General features: G+C 49.2%; 1 long non-coding RNA gene across 1 annotated transcript; it reads left to right on the top strand.

Annotated features, from left to right (window-relative positions):
• The first annotated feature begins 336 nt into the window (after positions 1-336).
• On the top strand, positions 337-8,661 carry LOC307209905. Its single transcript, XR_013835782.1, has 2 exons — positions 337-1,060; positions 8,330-8,661. It is a non-coding gene; the product is annotated as an uncharacterized lncRNA (long non-coding RNA).
• Positions 8,662-9,767: the final 1,106 nt, after the last annotated feature.

Genomic DNA, 9,767 nt, shown 5'->3' with positions numbered 1-9,767 from the left:
TTCTAAGCAGGCAGGCACTGAAACCAGGACCTCTTAAATGCAAAAGAGGTGCTCTACCACTACGCTACAGTTCTGGTGGGCCAGTGTGGTGTAGTGGTTAAGAGGGGTGGACTCGTAATCTGGTGAACTGGGTTCGTGTCTCCGCTCCTCCACATGCAGCTGCTGGGTGACCTTGGGCCAGTCACACTTCTCTGAAGTCTCTCAGCCTCACTCACCTCACAGAGTGTTCGTTGTGGGGGAGGAAGGGAAAGGAGATTGTTAGCCGCTTTGAGACTCCTTCGGGTAGTGATAAAGCGGGATATCAAATCCAAACTCTTCTTCTTTTTCTTCCCCCCCCCCCTCAGATGGGCTGATGCTGAACTCTGACATCACTTTGAAACTCTCTCTGGGCTAGCAAGCAGAGAAGCCACCCGGACACCTGTGTCCCATTCTCAGTCCTGACAGAGAATGGTTCCTGTATTATGGAGGAAGAAAAGATCAAGACTGACCTTCATAAATCTTTCAGCTGCACTGTTCAGGGTGGTTCCCCCCCCCCCCACATCCAAAATAGAAGTTGCTTGCTCAACACATTTCCCCAAACCTGTGCAAGTTCACAGGCCAATCACCTTCCCCAAACATTTGCAGTGGAAAGTCTGGCAGGCGTTGAATATTCAAAAACTTCCGCTAGCTGCAAGTGTGTGGGGGTGGGGGTTGGAATGGCTATTAATGTGCAAACCAAAGCCAAGGGCCGAGTGAAATTTGTATTCCTGAGCAGGATGAAGGCAGCAGGTAACATTCTTGCATGCTGATGATTTCTGAGCCTTCTGTCCATGTGGGAACTTAGTACTGCATCACCAGCAGCACACAACTTCCCAGCCCCCAACCACCAATAATAATAGCTTCTCAGGAACTCTCTGTTAAGATTTGAAAATGAGAAGCAGTTCACAGATGACAGGGCGCACAAACCACAGGGCTCCCATGCCTTCCAATGCGGCTTAAGCAGCAGAAGACCAGAAGGCCCCTGTGGTGTGTGCTCCCTGTCATTTGTAGACTGCTATTTGTTTCAACGGGTCTACTTTGAGTAGAGCTTTGCGTGGCAAGTTCCCTCCCCCATAAGAAATGAAGACACAGGACACATTATTTAAGGTTAATGGGCGTAAATGGCCACAACTTTATTGATTACAGAATTGAAGGTATTGGCCTTAGGCATTGGCTCCTATCAACTACCCGGCATGGTGACCAGGAAGGGTTGAACACTAACCGTGGGTGTCCTGTTGAAGTACGCCAACTAGGACCCCACGGGTGTCACCGCTCGTGGGCGTGCCGGTGGCCCTTACCTTACTAGGTCTCGGACAAGGCAATGCCCCCGGAGTCCTCTACCGGACTACCCTTTTCCTTGGGGGAAGGTGATGGCATTTCCTTCCCCCCGTCCATTTGCATAACAATTGACCCCTGCCAATGCCTAACCGCCACTCGAGCGGAGCTCGCCGCCAATACCTTCAGGCCTGTAACCAACCCTTAATCCCTGCTATGATGTCTCCCAGCCATATATCATTTCCTGCATCAGACAGATGCACACCATCACACCTGTAGAGGGCCTCATTGCAAAACTGTATGCTAGGGTGCCCAATAATGCACCCGCCCAGCGCCGCCACTCTACGTCTCACTGCCCGCTCCAAAACTTTCCTTGCTTTATTAACTCCTACTGGGCTCACGCAGTCTCTCCACGTCCTCCTTTCAAGCAACGAGGACCATAATATTGTGATGTTTGGGTATGTTGTCATCAGACCGGACAGGTCGTCAAAAATGTTCCATCTCAGATCAATGCCCTTACGATAAGGGAGGTCGTTCTCCCCTAACTGAATCACAATCGCATCGGGCGGCCCCTCAGCAGCCGCTCTCGCCATCACTGCTGGTTTAAATTCACTCCAGCGCATCCCTCTTCGCGCTACCCATGCCAGCTCTACGTTTGAAGGTAATTTTAAGTTGAGGCCCAGCCCTGTCCTCATGGCACGATTCTTGGCCCAGTGCACTATGCTGTGGCCTACCAACCAAATGCGCACCCTCTTAGATCCTGAAAGGCAAACAAACAGGGAAACCAGGGTCAGGGTTACCAATTCTAGTCATAGATTATTTCTGACATAGGTTTTGTAAGCATTGGACTTCCATCTCCCCAATTCCTTTATCCTCTCCGTGGTGAGCCCCAACTGTACTGCAGTGGTGGCCGCTCCGATCCAAAAAGAGTGTGCTGCGAACTCGGCTGCGGGTAGACCGCATGCCGCCAAAGCCATGCGCAAGACCCGAGTGAATTGGTGCCTGGCCAAACAGGATCCATCCGCATGGATCAGGAAGGGGCCAGGGTTTTGGGGTCTTACATATAGAAAGCGCCTCGTATCCCTCACTGGACAAGGACCCTTGTCCTGCACTGCTGGAAGCCAGAGAAGGGCCCCTTTTCCCCGCTGATCTGTCTTTGAGTTGCGAACATGAACGATTAGGTCAGTCTCGGAGAGGGTGAGATCACTTAATAAAATTCCCCTCTGGGCTGGGGCGGCCACTCCTTCACAGACCACCTCCCCTATGCGTAATGCACCGAAAAAGGCTATGGAGAAAGCGGCTGAGAATAGACGTGCTTTGTACTTAGACCAGCATATTGAACGTAATGCTTTGTGCATCTGGGACAGGATGTCATAAGTTATAGGACGCCTCCTATCTACACTGGAGGGGTGCTGTCTGCGCCATCCCTCTAAGGATTTACGTACAATAAAAGCCGCACACAGGTCGGTTGCAAAAAAGGCTTTACAGAAATAAGAAATCCCTGCCGACTGGATGTTAAGTGTCCTAGGGGCCCTGCCTAACCCCTTCAGGTGAGCCAAGTAGCGGAGAATCTCCCTGGTCGAAGGAGTGGCCAAGGGCCTCGAACCAGGTATGCTACTGCGAAACTTAAGAAAATCAGCCCAAGCCTTCTTGTAAGATCGCATCGTGGAGGGGGCCACAGCACCGAATACTCCCTTGATTACTTCACATTCCCATAGTTCCAGAGATGCTCCGGGAAAGGCATTGATGATTGCTCCGCATCCAGCGCTAACGAGCGGAAGCGCTCCATCTGAAAACGAGATAGAGCATCCGCGATGTCATTATTAGTGCCAGGTACGAATTTAGCCGAGAAGTATATATTGTTTTCGAGGCACAGGAGCACAAAGGACCGTAACAGGTTTCCCACCCTGGCGGATCGCGCGGACTGTCTAGAGAGGACCGCTACCACTGCTTGATTGTCGGTATTGAAACAAACCCTGTGGTTACGGAAATGTTCCGCCCAGAGATGTACCGCCACCAGTATTGGGAAAAATTCCAAAAATGTAAGGTCCCGCGTGATGGGTTGTCCCTGCCAGTCAGGCGGCCATTTTCTGGCACACCACTGACCCCGAAAGTAAACCCCGAAACCCAACGACCCAGCCGCATCAGACTGAACTTGGAAGTCAGTACTCAAGGCCATGGAATCCTGCCATAAGGATATCCCGTTGTATTTATCTAGGAATTGCAGCCAAATCCCCAGATCGGCTTTGACTTCTTTTGAGAGTCGCACTCTATGTTGTGGTGCCTTAAGACCTGCCGCCAACCTGGCTAGGCGGTTACAAAATGGACGACCCGGAGCCACAACCCTACAAGCAAAATTTAAGTGGCCTAAAAGGGATTGAATTTGCCTTAGGGTGATCTTCTTCAGGGGCAACAGTTGCTGAATCATTGCTTTGAGCGCCTTGAGCTTTTCAGCTGGCAGCCTAGAAGTCTGGGCCACAGTGTCTAGCTCTATACCCAAATAGACCATGGACGTGGCTGGGCCCTCCGTTTTGTCAGCGGCCAGTGGTACCCCCAGCTCCCCTGCTAGGGCCGTGAAAGCCTCCAGGAGGGCGGAGCACCGCAGTCTGCTATCCGCCGCCAGGATAAAATCATCGAGATAATGTGACACGCCCACCGACTCTGTTCTGAGCCGTAGGGCCCAGTCCAAAAATGTGCTAAAGGATTCGAAAGCAGCGCAGGCTACAGAACAGCCCATGGGCATAGCTTTGTCAATGAAATACGCACCCTCAAATTTAAAGCCCAGCCAACGGAAGTCAGCTGGATGCACGGGAAGAAGGCGGAAAGCCGACTCAATGTCGCATTTTGCTAAAAATGCACCTTGCCCGAATCTGCGAATCATCTTAACTGCTTGATCAAAAGAGGCATATTTCACTGTGCAAAGTTCCTGAGGAATTGCGTCGTTAACTGAGCCTCCCCTTGGGTAAGAGAGGTTATGAATCATCCGAAATTCCCCAGGTGCCTTTTTTGGTACAATGCCCAATGGAGACAGGTGAAGTCCCTCGCAGGGGGGCTCAACAAAGGGACCTGCCACTCTCCCAGCCTTGATTTCTTTTTCTATCTTTTTCCTAGCTACATCAGGCCTTTCCCTGACTGATTTTTGATTTTGAGGGACCCCAGTGTTAGGGGCAACCGATACCGGGATTCTAAATCCTTTGGAGAAGCCCTCCCAAAGATATTGGGCAGCTTTACGATCTGGATATTTGTCCAGTAGGTTTTTTAGTGGCTGCAGGCGGATTGGGGAGAAGGCCAGACCGAGATCCAAATTATTGACGGTTACCTGGTCCCTGATGGGAGGATCCGGGGGCACCTCTGGAATTGTTATGGAAGTACCCCCTGCCCCCCCGAAAAGGCTGCTGCTTACTCTTGTAGCACGCGGAGGCTGGGTGGTTTCCCCAGCAACGCTCGCATTCATGGAGGTACTTACAAAAGGGGCGTGAGCATACGCCCCTGTTGAACTCCCAGCAGTGGCGACGCCGTTTTGTCTCGTTCTTACCCACTTTTGCGAGGTCTTGATTTTTCTTTTCAATGTATGGATTTACATCCTCACCCCAGTAGTTTGGATCCGTAAGGTCCCATCGGGTGGCTGGGAGTAGCGGAAATTCTCATCGTAGGTCAGAGCAGCGTTTTCGCCAGCAAGCGCGCGAGCCCTCCTCACGTGAGCCAGGTACGCCACCAAATCCATGGATCGGCGAGGATAAGCCGCACACACAACTCCCATGAAGATCTGGTAGCCATCTAACCAATTCTCAAAAGTGCGCTCCGCCCTGGGCGTTCTATACCTCCTCTTACCATAAGAGCGCCTCTTTTCACCTTTACCAGTTAATTTAGCCGGAGGGAGGAGTGTAAAGATGTCTACATAATCCCCATTGAGGATCTTATTCCTCTTCCTTTGGGATAGATGGTTCCCCAAAATAAAATCCGTGGGATGGTTGGTGGCAACCTTTACATCCTCCACCAGGGCCCCATCTTTCCAATCAAGCACTCCATTGAATGTCTTGAGGTGTGAATTGGCCCTGCGCTCATGCGCCCACAAAGGGATCCCATGATTATTTTCCCCCTGACCCCAGTACCCATCCATGGGGCCCTCACTATCAGAATCTGAGGATGATGTACCTGAATCCTCTTCTGTCTCCGATTGTTTGCTCCTTTTCTTCTTCGCTGAGGTGTGTTTCCTCTTCGACTTCCTCTTACCCCCGTGCGTGTCTCCAGTATCTGGGTTGGAATTGGCAGCAGGCTGTGGCAGCTGGGGTTCCTCACGCTCCTCATCGGACCCAGAACCTGCGCTGTCATCGGTGGAGCTATGCTGAGGCTGTTGTTCCTGAAAAACACTTGGAATACCTGAGGCTTGTGAAGAGGGGATGTTACTGGCGCCCTTTGCAGGTGCTTTTCCCTTGCTACCACCTTTTATGGGCGCCTTACCTTTACTACTGCTTTGTGCAGCCTTCTTAGATAGTGCGGACTGGGCGCGTGTATTAGGGCGGCTTGCGGATGCAGTCTCAGGCCGTGCACTGGCTGCTTCCGGCTGCCCTTGATTGCCCGGCGGTGTGTCGGGTATGACGTCTTGCGATGGCTCTGGAGCCGGAAGTGCCAAAGGCCCAGGTCTGCACTGCCTATAAAATGTTTCAAATGCCCTGAAAAACTGAGCAAAGGCTTGGGGGTCGCAGGGCATGGCCGCCATGTGCGCGCTTCCATTACTTGTGGTAGGTGCAAACTGATTGCCAGAGGTGGAAGGCTGTTGGTCACCTCCAGAAGCCATTGCCACTCAGGTGCAGTAAATTTAACTAATTTAATTTATTTTATTTTTAATATATATTTATATCTCTATTTTATTTTATTTTATTTGTATTTATTTATTTTATTTTATTTTATTTTATTTTATTTGTATTTATTTTATTTTATTTTATTTGCATTTCTTTATTTATTTTATTTTATCTTTTTCTTTTTTCTTTTTTCTTTTTTTATTTATTTATATATTTCTATGTTTTTTGTTTATCTATTTTATTTTGTTTTTTAATTTTCAAATTATTATTTCTCCTGACTGCTCCGGTAGAACCACCAGTCCGCTCTGGCTTAAATAAACTTTAATCAGCAGGAATCCACTTTATAGCTAATAATGGAGTGCCAATGAGAGAACGGTAGGAGGTGAGTAAGCTATCCGAGGAGAATTTCCTTACTCTAACTGCTATGCAATACAACCAGAAATTACTGGCAAGATTTAGCAGTTCTCACAGTGCCTATGTAAATAATACAACAGCAAGCTAGGTTTCTTTCAAAGTAATCAGCCTTCGCTAGCCCCTAAATTAGCACTGAAGCTATTAGATAAGAGTGTTCACTGTTAATTAGTTGCCAAATGGAGCACTAAATTAATGAATTAAAATTATTATATAAACCTTGGAGCACGATACACTTGAATATAATATTCTCAAGCCTGTGTATAAACTGGTATAAAATAATAATAATAATAATAATAATAATAAAATAAAAATAAAAATTAAAAAAATAAAAACAAAAACAAAAATAAAAATAAAAATAAAAAACTGGGCTTCCTATTTTTTGTCAAAATTGCAATTCCCTAGTCTTTGTTTTAAAACCGAGGGGGGGGGAGTGCCGGGTGAGATAAGCCCTTCCCACGTGGCCTTGCCTGCCTTAAGATGGCGCCTGCCTCAAGCCTATGGAGAATTGAATGAAAGTATACCAAGAATAGGGATTAATGTTTTAGCCCTTAGCAATTATTCCCCGGATAAACAAGCACCATAGGCTGAAAGAAATTAGTTCAGCAACCCTACACACTACGCTGCTTGCCTAAACAGCAGCCTGCCGCTTATGCTTGTGGGGCAAAATAATATTTGAAGTATCCTTCTGGAAACACGCCCTCACTCAAAATGGCCGCCCTGGCTTCAGCGCGTGGCTGGAGAACTACCCACTCTCTGCCCACTCTAAGGCTGGCAGCCCGTGCTGCAGTACTCAGAAGCTGTTATTAAGCACTATAAAACAGCTAAAACTATGTTAAAATGCTGCCGCACAGCTTGTGCTGGTAAAGCTAAATATTTTTAAAGTATCCTGCCAGTGACTTATGCCTCACACAAAATGGCCTCCCCGGCTTCAGCACGTGACCACAAACAAAATGGCGCCGTCGAACTGCCCACACCCCCCGCCTCTTCCAAAATGGCCACCTCCGCTTCACTCACATGCACCACTATGATGGCCCCAGCGACCTGCCCTCACTGTGGCCCTTACAAGAAATGGCTGCTAAGACTTCAACATGCACGCCCCCAGATGCAGGGTGGGCGGAAACCTTGGCAACGGAACACAGCACACCTGCCTTTGGAGTGAAAGGAGAAGGCAACACAGAAGAGGCAACAGGGAGGGGGAAGCCTCAAAACGAACAGGAGTTGAGAGTATTGAGAGGATAGGCAAATCCCCAGATAACAACAAGTGGTGTAATCCAAAAGCCTCCGTGCACGCCTCCCGGCTCAGAAAGGAAGCCACGTGTTAACAATGCTGCTCGCAAGGAAGGAGGATGGTGGAAAAGGGGAGAAGCAGAATCCCTCCCAGCGACCAGAAGCCCTCAAGGAAGGAGGATGCCTGGGAGCTGACTTGGCTCAGGAGCGTCCAGTAGCGCCTACGTTACCCTTTCCGATCCCTATGGTGCGATCCTCCCGCTGGTGTGATCCTGCTGATCCCGATGGTGCAATCCTGCAGAAATTGTGAAAAAATCCGGGCAAGGAAGCAAAGCCTCTCCCTGATTTCGAACAGAAAAGGTAAAAAAAAAGAAAAAAAGAAAAAACCTCTCGGCTGCCGAGGAGTGAAGAGGGCGGACCCGAGGCGTGCCTGGCCTTAAATAGTATTAGGCCACGCCTCCCTGGCCCGCCGATTGGCAGGCAGGGGGGGCAGGCACGCCCAGGGATTCTCTGGATCTCGCGGGGGCTGAAATCCAGCCCCCACGCATGTGGGAGGGGCCAGCCCGCAACCCCCTCTCTTCCCCGAGGCTCAGAAATGGCTTTGTTGGCTATACCTTTCTGTCTCTCTGAATTAGACTAATCTTTACATGGGGAACACATGGGCTTCTGAGACGGCCCAATACCTGGGAAGCCTTGATTGTATGCAGTCAGTGCCCTCTGGAACTCTTTGCACAAAGGTTCTCATGGAACAATACATTTGTCGGCCTGCTTTGGTAATTCTACACAAACCAAGCTGTGATGAAAGGAATCTGACACCTGCTGAAACTACTCTCCCTTTTATTAAGTATTGCACTACATTTTCTTTCTCCTCCCCTGTAGTAATAAAATATTTCACTTAATAAATATTGCACTCATTTTTTATGGATGCAACTTTCTGGATTGTTTAGCAGCATGCTTAGAAGAAAACATTATGCCAGGATTACCGCAGAAGAAGCCCAAATTCATTCTCCTTCCCTACCAACCCTGCAGCATCTGATTGTTTCAGACTTCCACAGTGGCTTGTTTTATGGTTCTGGAGCCCGGATTGCCAATCTTAGAATCACAGAATCATAGAATCATAGAGTTGGAAGAGACCACAAGGGCCATCGAGTCCAACCCCCTGCCAAGCAGGAAACACCATCAGAGCACTCCTGACATATGGTTGTCAAGCCTCTGCTTAAAGACCTCCAAAGAAGGAGACTCCACCACACTCCTTGGCAGCAAATTCCACTGTCAAACAGCTCTTACTGTCAGGAAGTTCTTCCTATTGTTTAGGTGGAATCTTCTTTCTTGTAGTTTGGATCCATTGCTCCGTGTCCGCTTCTCTGGAGCAGCAGAAAACAACCTTTCTCCCTCCTCTATGTGACATCCTTTTATATATTTGAACATGGCTTTCATATCACCCCTTAGCCTCCTCTTCTCCAGGCTAAACATTCCCAGCTCTTCTTGACATAATAAAGACAGGCCAGCGGTGGCCATAAAGAGCAGTATTAAAGAGTCTTTTTTCAGCAAGTGAATATGCTGTATAGGCCCCTGCAGGGGTGAAGGAAGGGGGTGCAGTGGGGGCAGGCTTCCATGGGTGTCACCACTGAGAGGGGTGACAAAATGCTGGGTGGCACTCACCACAGGGCCTGCAGAGCACCTGAGCCTTGCGTCTATCCTGGGAGTGACACGGTGGCTTGGGCGCCCGCAGGCTCCGCACTGCCCAAACAGTTCGCCTGCTGCCTCTCCCCCAGCTGTAGGGCGACTAAGTAGGAGGAGGCAGGCAGACCCTTCGTGGAGCATCCTGCCCCGGCTCGCCCCACCCCACTTGCTTGCTCCACTGCTGGGCCCCTGGACTGAATGCTTTTGCTCTGCTGCAGATGGACCCAGGAGAATACAAGCAATAAAAAGTAAACCAAACCAGATCTTATTGTGGCGATAAAGATATGCTTGAAAGTATATAAGGAATTGGGTGGGGTGTGGAGTACAAGAATGGGCTAAGGATGGGCT

This window comes from Podarcis cretensis (assembly GCF_951804945.1).
Source record: "Podarcis cretensis genome assembly, chromosome: 2".
In the NCBI taxonomy this organism is placed as follows: Eukaryota; Metazoa; Chordata; class Lepidosauria; order Squamata; family Lacertidae; genus Podarcis; species Podarcis cretensis.
This window is presented reverse-complemented; position numbering and strand designations above follow the sequence as displayed.